Source organism: Giraffa tippelskirchi, chromosome 9, assembly GCF_054371585.1.
Source record: "Giraffa tippelskirchi isolate mGirTip1 chromosome 9, T2T-mGirTip1v1.2.pri, whole genome shotgun sequence".
Taxonomy (NCBI): domain Eukaryota; kingdom Metazoa; phylum Chordata; class Mammalia; order Artiodactyla; family Giraffidae; genus Giraffa; species Giraffa tippelskirchi.
In genome coordinates this window covers 87,104,980-87,117,089 of record NC_137283.1, presented here as the reverse complement: position 1 = coordinate 87,117,089, position 12,110 = coordinate 87,104,980, and the positions used below count along the sequence as shown (strand labels likewise).

Genomic DNA, 12,110 nt, shown 5'->3' with positions numbered 1-12,110 from the left:
TCCCCTGGAGGAGGGCATGGCAACCTACTCCAGTGTTCTTGCCTGGAGAATCCCATGGACAGAGGATCCTGGCAGGCTACAGTCCATGGGGTTGCAAAGAGTCAGACACGACTGAAGCAACTTAGCATGCATGCACGCAGGAACATCATAACTTTAGGAACATCTTTTTCGGTTGTGGTACTGTTGTTGGGACAATACTAGTTTGACCTGTGTACTCATTATTTTCTTTTTAAATTTAAACTCAGCTTCCCTTTTCTACAAAAATTACACCATGTTCTGTGTAATACCTTTCTTTCTAGCTTACAAATTGCTTAACAATTTAACAGGAAATATTTGCATAGAGGTAAATACACCTCTGCCTAGGTTGATGGTCTCATTGAGTTGCTTGAAGCCAAGTTATCAACTCTGAAGATGGGAAGAACCCCTGAGATCATCTTACTCCCTTCTAAGGAGGTTTAAGGTCCCCTTTACAGCATGACAAAGAGTTTCTTAGACTTACTGAGTTCCTTCAGTCTTGACATTGGCACTCAAACAGCTCCGTTTCAAAGTACTTATTGTTGAGCTGAGAACTGTATCCTTCTGGGTACCTGCTCAGTCGCTTCGGTTGTATCTGACTCTTTGCAATACTATGGGCTGTAGATGGTCAGTCTCCTCTGTCCATGGGATTCTCTAGGCAAAAACACAGGAGGGAGTTGCCATGCCCTTCTCCAGGGGACCTTCCTGAGCCAAAGATTTAACACACCTCTCTTAAATCTCCTGTATTGCAAGCGGATTCTTTACCCACTGAGCCACCTGGGAAGCCCTATCCTTGTACCTGCCAACTATTGATGTCAGGTCTCCTAGGATCAGGGACGTGTAGAACTAACATTCTTCATCCAGCGACCCTTCAAGGGTCTGAAGACACCTGTTACATCCCCTTGGAAACACTTTGGTTTCTCAAACTCCTCTATAAAGATAGGAGGAAAGATCTCTTTTTAAAATATAATGTACTTAAATTAGTCTCATAAATTCAGACTGATTGAGAAATGAGAGCAGAAAAAATTTTAAACAATCACATTAGGCCTAACTGTATGAAATGCCTGTCTTATTTTCTCTTTGGACCTTCAAAAACAACAATTTTGCATGATTCAACCGATCCTTTTCCTCCGTCTTTCCCCTTTGTGGAAATTTGATTAGTGTGTCTTCTGTGAATTCATCCTGATTTGTAAGAAGTGTGTTTGCAGGACAAAGGACATATCAGGGTTGCACCAAAGTCTGTCTTCCATATTCATCTATTCATCAAAAACATACTGAACATCTAAACGCTGGGCATTTTGCAAGGTACTAGGGATGCAGTGTTGAGAAGGTCATTGTCCTGCTGTTATGGAGCTCAGAGACTAGTGGGGAAGCTAACACTATTAGTTACTTAGTAACACAAATGTGTATTTATAAAAGCCATTACTGAATCCTAACCTTTTCCACCCTGAAACCTTCATATAATTACTCTAATGGATTTCATTTTGAGAACAGATTTTAGTCACAAACAAACATACATAAAACTAAGTAAGTTAATTTACCGAATAGCACTTTAAAATATTATTTACCTGGTTGCTGTAGAGTGCCTGTGAAAAATGACTCCTTGGACTTGGCATAAATGTTTAGCTGTATTTCCAGGAAATAATTGATCTTGAATAATACTTCTTGTGGCTCTTCCACTGGTATCTTTTTGGGCTGGAAGACTCCAGCCCATCACCCAATGACCTGTGGAATGGAGTGATTTGAAAGGTAAAACGGAATTTGGGGAGAATAGAGGATGGGAGGAAGGAAACTGAGGTTTAACTGACCTGTATGGGTACCTTTATTTTTAGAGCCAAGTCTCCTTTGAATTTCAAAAGAATTGCTTTTTTACCTGTGAAATTTTTAAAGTCTTTTCCTAGTAGGATCTAAATCAGGAGAAGGTAAATTTTTACAGTATTCATTCATTCTTTTTGGTTGAATTCAGCTTGAGTAATTGGTAATGAACAGGGCTCTTAAAAACTAGACCTTACTTAACATGTACGAAGCCCCCAAGAACTACATTTAACCAGCAATTGCTGAGCTGCTGCGGTGTTCTGAGCACTTTGCTAAAGAATTGATAACAACCCAAGAAGAGATGTAATTGGGGCTTCATTCTTACGAGTCCAGACAGACCTTTGGCCACATACACGTCTAGGTTTTTTGTTTTGTTTTCTTTTTTTTTTTTTTACAGTGAGTTGAATAATGATTAATAAAATTGTGTAAAATCTTCAGTTGATCAGTAGCTGTTGAGTGGCTACAATGTCCTCATGACGGAAAGAAAGAATTGGACACTTGACTGATCTTGTCAGTCACAATGCATTGCTTTGGCCTTTTGCATTCTTAGAGCACCTTCCTGACCTATATTTTATACTGAGTCCATTCTGTCTGATACTATAATACCATAAAAGACTCCAGGGTAAAAAATCAATGGTTATATATGTGTGCAATTCAGTCTAAAAAACTCTAGACCAGAGCAGGGAACCATTTTGAGTAGCTGTGGAAGGATTATGGTGGATCATGCACATATGCTCCTGATGTTTGAAGGAGGTCTGGATGAGTCGAGAGTAGCAGGAGAACTTGTCAGATGGGGAACAACCTTTATAAGGCTGGAGGGAAGTACATGGCATCACATCGGGAGTAGGTTCATCTCCTGAAACCATGTTTTGGGTACCTGAGCAGATAGATTCACTGTTGCCTGCTTCCATTTTTTTTCTGCAAAATGATAGATTGGGTTTGATTAATGGCTTTTTAAACTATTTTTCAAAGTAGTGCATGCTAAGTCGCTTCAGTTGTGTCTGACTCTTTGCAACCCTTTGGACTTTAGCCTGCCAGGCTCCCTTTGTTCATGGAATTCTGCAGGCAAGAATGCTGGAGTGGGTTGCCATGACCTGCTCCAGGGGATCTTGCCGACAGAGGGGTCAAACCCGCATCTCCTACGGATCCTGCACTGCAGGCGGATTCTTTACCCCTGAGCCACCAGGGAGCAGTAGGTTACCAATAATTCTCTTGGGATGGTGGTGAGGGAGGAAGACCCACCCTCGGGGCCATCACCTCGCCTCGCTGGGCGGCTCCTAAGGCTCACTGGGTGAGCCCATGGGACACAATTTGAAGACTAATGAACCAGGGGGATCCTAAAGGCCTGAGTGAGAGTTTGACTCCTCCTAGGTAGCAGTGTGCACAGTTTGTGCAGGAAAATGGAAAAATACCGTGACTGGAGGAGAGGGTTGCTGGTGGGAAGCAGAGAGAATTGGAGCTGGGCCTGGCACAGAGAAGGCACTAAGGAAATGACATGTCAGGGTCCGTGGGAATGTACTGTTGGAGGCTGGGAATGTGCTGTCCGCACGGTCAGAGAGGGCTTGAATTGTGGTCACCAGTAGCTTAGCTTTGAAACACGGAGCCACTCTGGATTCTTCCACAGGGGACTGACAAAGTGGACATGGTGTGCAGGGGAACGGAGCCGGTAATGAACTGGGTTCCTCACCTAACTCCTGTTTCCCCTTTAACTAGAATGTAGTCTGGATATTGCATATTAGGGAACTGCAGTTAGTTTTCTAAGGTAAAATAGGTATTGTAGTTATTCTTAGGAAATGTATGGTGTGCTGCAGTTTTTTGTTTTTGTTTTTTAGGGATGAAAGCTTCTGAGAGCTGCAACTTATTTTCAAACATTTCAGATATAGAAATATACCTATATCTACATCTAAATTGTTTGAAAATAAGTGTGTGTGTATATATATATATATATATATGTATATATATATAGGAGAAGGCAATGGCACCCCACTCCAGTACTCTTTTGCCCGGAGAATCCCATGGACAGAGGAGCCTGGCAGGCTTCAGTCCATGCGGTCGCTAAGAGTCGGACACGACTGAGCGACTTCACTGTCACTTTTCCCTTTCATGCATTGAAGAAGGAAATGGCAACCCACTCCAGTGTTCTTGCCTGGAGAATCCCAGGGACGGCGGAGCCTGGTGGGCTGCCGTCTATGGGGTCACACAGAGTCGGACACGACTGAAGCGACTTAGCAGCAGCAGCAACAGTATATATATATATATATATATATATATATATATATATATAGTGTATATACATAGTGTATATATATACACATAGTGTATATAGTATATATATGGGGCTTCCCAGGTGGCACTAGTGGTAAAAAATCCGCCTACCAATGCAGGAGACCTAAGGAATAATTTCGATCCCTGGGTTGGAAAGATCCCCTGGAATGGAAACTGGCAGAGAAGTAGGACAGAGGAACCTGGAAGGCTGCCATCCATGGGGCTGCAAAGAGTCAGACACAACTGAACACATAGTATGCATATGATGTATATACTATACGTATAATAATTATATAATATATGAATATGTATAATGTATATATAAGATATATGAATATATAGTACATGTATGTACAATGTATGTTATATATAGTCACCCATTTGTACACGTATATTTATCTACATGGATGCTACGAATATAGCAAAATGTTAATTGTTGGATCTAGTGGTGGGAATACAAGTGCTCCTTACATTGTAATATAATCATACCTATTAGGACTGTACTTAATGTCTGCCAGTAAAGAATCTGGCCTATGTCTCTAGCTCCTGAGGGGTAACCTTTAAACCTTTGGAATTCTTCAATTGATACTAGTGTCTTTGATATTCAGGGTGAGCCCCTGGGCCACGCGGTTTCCCTCCAACCAATTTGGGGGTGGGGATAATGGAAACCAAGTTCAACCACAAGGGCAATCAATCATCAAACATGCTTCTATAATGAAACCCCAGTAAAACCTCTGCACATCAAAGCCCTGGTGAACACCCCAGCCTTGTAATACTCCCTGTGAATTGTCAAGCATCAATACTAGGACTTGAACACTTCCTGAGGACAGTGAAAGCTTTGCCTTTGGAACCCTCCTAGGCTCTTCCCTATGTGGCTCTTCCTTTAGCAGATTCTGATGTGTATCCTTTATCATAAACTGTAACCATGAGTGTAATTGCCTTCAGTGAGCTCTGTGAGTCCTTCCAGTTTATCCCATTATCAAATCTGGGGGTGGCTATGAGAACCCCCAAACCTGTAGTTGTTCAGAGTTGAGGTTGGGGTCAGAGGTGAGGATTGTCTTGGGGACCGTGTCCTTAGACTTTGCAGTTTGGCTACCTAGGGTCAGACCTTCTACTGTACACTTGTGTATGAATACTTAATATTCCTAACATGAGCATTAATGAATTGTGATGGGGCCTTCTATTTGCCTGTTTTACAGATTAGAAAAATTTAGAAACAGGTAACTCCCTTGCCCAAGGTTATGCAGTGAGTAAATGGTGGAACTAGCATTTAACCCTTACCAGGCTGCACCAGAGCTTGTACCTCTTGCTAATAAGCAGGCAAGCTCATCTCAGGGAAATAAGTGAATAGAATTCCAGAGTAGGTAGGTCCAGGTTAGATCCTGTCTCCTCCATTCTCTAACTACAGTTCTCTACAATAATAATGGACCTTTAGGATAAAGACCCAAAGGCATAATAAGACAGCAAGCCCTGAAAGAAAGATTCAGTGATGTTTAATACTACACACTTTGTTTGCTAAGGTCATTAAGTGGACTAATTAATTTTGTAAAGAAGTCCAAGAGTTCTAACAGAATGGGCTTTCTCATAAACTTCTCCCTTGTCTAAGTAACGAGACCTCCACATTCTCTAGCCATCCTGGTTAACAGGAGGCTTGCTATAAAATGTCAGTGGCATGGAAAAAATGCTTTAAAGAGAGAGCAGTCCCACACCTCTCTCTACTAATTGATAGTTGACAATAATCCAAATCAGAATGGCATGCTCTTCAGAATTCAAAAATAAGGGTGGTAAAAATTTCAATACCCTAAAGAAAGTATATGAGGGAAGATTTAACAAGTGAAGCTCCCGAACGCTCTTCTTTTGCAGGAAAGGTTTAATTTTAACAGGCCACAAATGTCACACTTTTGCCAGCACGTTGGTAATTTTGAAAACCCAACTAGCTGAATGTGCATAAAATTTTAATCAAATCGTCACAAAAGCTTACAGATAGATGGTACTGTATAGATGCAAGCAAAAAATGTGCATGACACTCTGCAGTAGTCATGAAGCTGGGCATTTGCTCTTTGAATATGTGCATTGATGTGTGAGCAATACCCTGACACAGGTTGTGAGGGTGCTATTCTTCCCTGGCCACCCCCCAAAAAGCCTGGAGGTAAGCAATTCACTAGTGGGGGAAAAATTCGGCAATGCCAAGAGCACAGTAAAACAAGAGAAATTCAAGAGATTAAATCTCAGCTGCTGCTTTATTCTCTAATGTGAGCCTGATGGCCGAATGAATCTCTAAGAGGTTTTAGTTTGGGCTCTTCCGTGGAATTCCTAAAGTGGCTTATATTTCACCTAAGACAAAATGAAACAAAAAAACCCCTGCAACTTCAAACATTGTGGTTTGAGATAATGCTTTGCTTTGATCTCATTTTCCAGTTTTTTTCAATGATTAAAAAAAGTCATTTTCCAATTTTCTCAATGACTAAAAACTTGGTTTCAAATTTTCCATTTTCCAAATTGTAGTCATTTTCCAATTTTTTCAGTGATTAAAAAAAAAAATTGGTTCCAAAGTGTTACTAGGCACAGTCCTAAAACCTTATGTAGGAAAAAAAAAACGGAAACAAAAAGAAGGAAAGGAAGAAAGAGAGAAAGGAACCACCACCAGAGGAAAACAGGAAATGGTATTTACGTGTTTCCTCAACTGTTAAATAAGAATAAAAGTGCCGATCTCATAGGGCTATTGTGAGGATTAAATGAATTAATATTTTTAAAAGTTCTTAGAACAGTGCTGGTCATGTAGAAAACTATATAACTTCATTTAATAAAAATGTTTAAACACAAGTGAAAGAAACTCTGCAGGCACCAGTGGAATGAAGTGACCGTCAGAGGAGCTGCCTTTGTCTTCCGTAGAAGTGATTAAGTACCACGAGGCAGTTCTAGAGGCAGAGAGAATTGAGGTGCAGCGGGAGAAATGTGTTTCCAGCAATTCTTAGCTACGTGCGTTATTCCTGGGTTTATTTTCATAATATGAGTTTTTGATTCCTGCATACTTTGAAGATTGCCTCAAGGGAAAAAGTTGAATTGGGACTCTTTGTGACCAGAATCTTTTGGCCTGGCAGGTTGGCGCCTTCAACTGTTTCTCATGCCAAGCCTGGGAGATTCTGTTCCCATTCCAAAAGCTGACAGGAGCTTCCTTGCAAATTTTTCTCAAAGAAATGAATGAGACTAAACTCCAACAGATTTCTGCCTTTATGCACCCTTAACTAGCCTAATTAGCTTGGTGAATTAGCAGTGCGAAGGCCAGAATGCACAGTGCAGTGGGCCCAGCCCCGGGGGCAGGGTGGAGGGGGAGACTCAGGAGGCTCCCAGATCTCGGATGTCGAAGCAGGAACCTTCCCGCAGCTGGCCAGGGATGCTCACGAAAGGCTGCAGTGAAAAGACCGCAGAAAAGCTGCTGCCATCTTTTGGCTGAGTCCACAGGAATGTGGATTTTGAACTTTGAGCCATGCAAAATTATATTTCTACCCAGAAAAGACTTCGTAATGCCAAACCTAGTGAGCGTAAGATATTACATCATGTACACTTTGGGACATAAAAAAAGAAAGAGAATTTTAAGGTCGTTTTCAGTAGCTCTTTTCCATCTCCAAAGGGAGAGGAGGAAGACCGAAAATGGAAAATGGCATTAAACTGTGACGGGAGGGATCCAAGTCTAATGCAAAAAAGAACCTTCAGGCCTTCAGTTGAATAGTTGTATTCAACCCTATTGGACCCACCCACTTTGTATAACAAATATTTAACATTCCTTTTATTGTCCTGAGCTAAAGTTCACAGACAATATACCATGCCTACAGGCATTCAAAAGTTAACATCATTGGTGGGATTGTAAATTGGTGCAGCCACCATGGAAATAATATGGAGGTTCCTCAAGAAATTAAAACGGGAACTACCATATGACCCTGCAATTCTACTTCTGAGTATTTATTTGAAGGATTTGAAGGAAATGAAAACAGTATCTTGAAAAGATATATGTTCATTGCAGCATTATTTATAATAGCTGAGATACGGAAACAACCACTGATGGATGAATGGATAAAGAAGATGAGGTATATTAAAATGGAATACTGCTGCTGCTGCTAAGTCGCTTCAGTCGTGTCCGACTCTGTGCAACCCCATAGACAGCAGCCCACCAGGCTCCCCTGTCCCTGGGATTCTCCAGGCAAGAACACTGGAGTGGGTTGCCATTTCCTTCTCCAATGCTATTTAGCCATAAAAAAGAATGAAAAATTGTCATTTGTGACATGGATGGATTTGGAGGGCATATTATGCTAAGTGAAATAAGTCAGACAGAGAAAGACAAATACCACATGATCTCACTTATATATGGAATCTAAAAAACAAGACAAGTAAAAACAACAAGAAAAACCAAGATCATAGATAGAACAGATTGGGGCTTCCAGGGTAAGGGTGATTTGGGAATAGGTCAAGGGGTCAAAAGGTACAGTCTACCAGCCAGCTATAAAAAGAAAATAAGTTTTGGGAATATAGAGTATAGCATTTGTGATGCATATTTGAAAGAGAGTAGATCTTAAAACTCCTCATTACCAGAAAAATGTCTGTGATATTATGGTGAAGGACACTAACTAGACTTACTGTGGTCATCATATAACATTGGATACAAACATAGAATCATTATGTTATGCACCTGAAACTAATATTGTATGTCAATTAGACCTCAGTTTAAAAAAAAGAGAAAAAAAACCTTGGTAGACTGTTCTAACTGTAAAATAAAGAAGGATGTAAATCAAAGTCATTTATGATGACCTATGTATTTCAATATGTAAATGTTTGGGTGTGACTTCACAAGAAGATATAATAAAGTATAGATAGATGCATAAAATAAGGTCATATCTAAGAAAAGTAAGACATATTCAGTGAGTTATCAGCATATTTCCTTTACACTTGATACTTTAAAATAGGAGATAAATATGTTTATTTCTAAGCTTGGAATCACAGCGATGCAACAGCTGCATTGGCATCAGAGATTCAAACGCTGCAAATGGCATGTTGCTCTTGGTGATGTGGTTTCCTGAAATGGTGCACAATGCTTGTTAAAGTTTTCAAACTAAGCACAACGGTTAAAACTGTGCAAAAAGCAGTCAGAATACTCAGTGTGTAGATGTCAAAACAGAGTTAGATTCTAGGCTCAGAAACTTATAAACAGGATTTTTTAAAAATCCTGGACTTTCTACGTGAAAGTCCAGGTGGACACGTGAAATTCATGAGAGATGCAGAAACAATGTGACGTTGTGCGGGACTGTTCACACGAGGCATAATGTCTGGCATCCCTGGTTCCTGCCTGGGAAATACCAGTCCTCCCCTGGGGACCACCCTCACTCTCCTCCCCACTCTGGCCATTGTGACAACTAATAATGTCTCCACACCCTCTGAAGCAGAGTACAGCCCATGGTAAGATGTGCTGCTCTGAAACCCCAGTCACCTCCCCCACAAAGGCAGGGTGAGAGGTCAGGCCCCAAGGGGTGAGGTCTGTGCTCTTCCTTGGGAGTAGGATGGAATGGGAGGTTTGAGATCACAGATAAATTTCCTTCTCTTTGTTTTTCCACTCTAACTTAAAAATTTTAATTTGCAGTAGGTCCCCTACACACAAATGAGTTCCATTCTGAGAGCGCATTCATAAGTCCGATTTGTTCGTAAGTCCAACTATGACAGCCTAGATACCCAACTAACACAACTGGTTATATAGTGCTGTACTGTAATAGGCTTATAATACTTCTCATGCAAATAAGACATAAAACACACACACACAAAAATAAAGAAAACAGTTTTTAATATTACAGGATAGTACCTTGAAAAGGACAGTAGTACAGTACAACAGCTGGTATCCAGGGGCTGGCATCGAGTGAGCAGGCAAGAAGAGTTACTGACTGGAGAAGAGGAGGTGGGAGATGGTAGAGCTGAAGGATCGTCAGGGGCAAGCTACAGTCACTCACGCCTGACGCTGATGGCACGGGTTCTGGTTCCTTGCTGGATTCAGTTCTATCTACCCTCTTAAAAAAGAGATCTACTTTTTTAAGTAGATCTACTTCCGGGTAGTAGCACGTTCACATCTTTGAAAGTTCACAACTTCAAGATTCCTGTATAGGGGACTTACTATATGTTATTGTTTTTAATCAAATGCTTTAAAAGTCAAGAAGTCTAGTCTATTATTTTAAATAATAGATGTTTTATTGAAGTATAGTTAATTTACCAGTGTTGTGTTAGTTTCAAGTGCACAGCAAAAGGATTCAGTTATATACACATACATACAGATAATTCTGTTTCAGAGGCTTTTCTATTATAAGTTATTACAAGATATTGAATGCAGTTCCTTGTGCTATGCAGTAGGTCTTTGTTGTTGCTCTGTTTCATTTACAGTAGTGCGTATGTGTTAAGTCAAACTCCTAATTTATCACCGCTCCCACACTCCAACCCCACTTTCCCCTTTGGTAACCGTAAGTTTGTTTTCTATGTCTGTGAGTCTATTTCTGTTTTGAAAAGAGCTTCTTTTGTATCATTTTTTAAGATTCCACTTAGAAGTGATATCACATATTTGTCTTTCTCTGTCTGAGAAGTCAAGTAGTCTTAATAGTTCCCTGCTACACACTACCCCAAGCCCTCTCCCCAAAGGCATATATTCTCAGAAACTTTCTCTCATATTTGTTTCCATAATTCTAAATAATGTGCTTTCCTCCTCCTACAGTGTGATTTTTTAAATCATAATCATTTTAATTACACACTATATATAATGATATGTTGTAGATTATTCAAATAATTTATAATCATAAATATTATCTATTGGCTTTCAAATAGGGAAAATAAACTTCCAGAACATGTGTATAGCAGATATTACACTTAAGCTATTCCCATACAGTATTTTAGAATTTACAAGTGAGTTTACACAGACATTGTATCATGTGACCCTTGCAAAAATTTTGAGAGGGATATCATGAGTTTCATTCTCATGTAAAAGATAGGAAATGGGAACACAGATAAGCCCACAGATAAGCCCCTTGGGCATGCGGTCTTGACATGCCCAAGACCACACGATTGTAAAATAGCAAAGACAGGACTAGAGCCGAGGATGTTTGCTTTCTTAGGCTGTTTTTAACCTTGCTTCGATAGCTGAAGTGTCATGGGACTATTCCGCTTAGATTCCCTTCTAACAAAAACTCCTTCGAGGTCCCATTCCCATGGCACCTTCTTCCTGAAACCTTTGCTGATCCTCTCCATGCAGGTCTTTTCTCTGAGCTTCAGTGCCTCCATCTTGGCATTATCACAGTAACTCATTAGGTGTCTTTTTCACACTACTCTAAGCAGTTTCTGCCTCCTCTTTCTGTCCGCAGACCCCAGCAGGTCATCAGTTGGAAGTTGTGGCATCTCTGCTGGGTATCAGTTGGAAGTTGTGGCATCGTCTGTGCCCAGCCACACAAATGACCGGGACAGAACACCTTCCCTCGTTCCAAGCCCCCAGCCAGTAAACCTGTGAATGTGTGATCTACTCTCTGAAATGGAGACAGGACCAGTGACTTCAGTTGGACAGCTACACAGAGACTCATGTCTTCTCAGATTTGGCTGCTTTGCACTTCAAACTTGAAAGATTAGACAAATCAGACCAAAAGAGACACGCATACAGACAAACCCGATTCACAAAATCATGAAGATCCTGCTAGGGGACTGAAGTTAAGAGGAGGCCAATAACAGTATTTTCTTACAAGAACGAGGATGGAACTTGAATTTTGGTGAATGGAAGTGATTTATAAGTAAGGCTAACTGGACAAGTTTACGTTAATCGAGGTGGGAAATGGTAACCGTATGAATGGATATTTTTTCTGGAACAATATTGAGTAGTTTTATTTAGTTATTATTCTTTCATTTTGGCTGCACTGGGTCTTTGTGGTGGCATGTAGGCTCTCTAGCTGTGGCATGTGGGCTTAGTTGCCCCATGCATGTGGGATCTTAGTTCCCTGACCAGGGAT

At 40.6% G+C, this 12,110-nt stretch overlaps 1 long non-coding RNA gene across 1 annotated transcript; it reads left to right on the top strand.

Moving 5' to 3' along the window:
* The first annotated feature begins 2,949 nt into the window (after positions 1-2,949).
* LOC145521632 (uncharacterized) lies at positions 2,950-11,865 on the top strand. The gene is made up of 2 exons (XR_014065550.1): positions 2,950-3,022; positions 11,478-11,865. It is a non-coding gene; the product is annotated as an uncharacterized LOC145521632 (long non-coding RNA).
* The last annotated feature ends 245 nt before the right edge of the window (positions 11,866-12,110 follow it).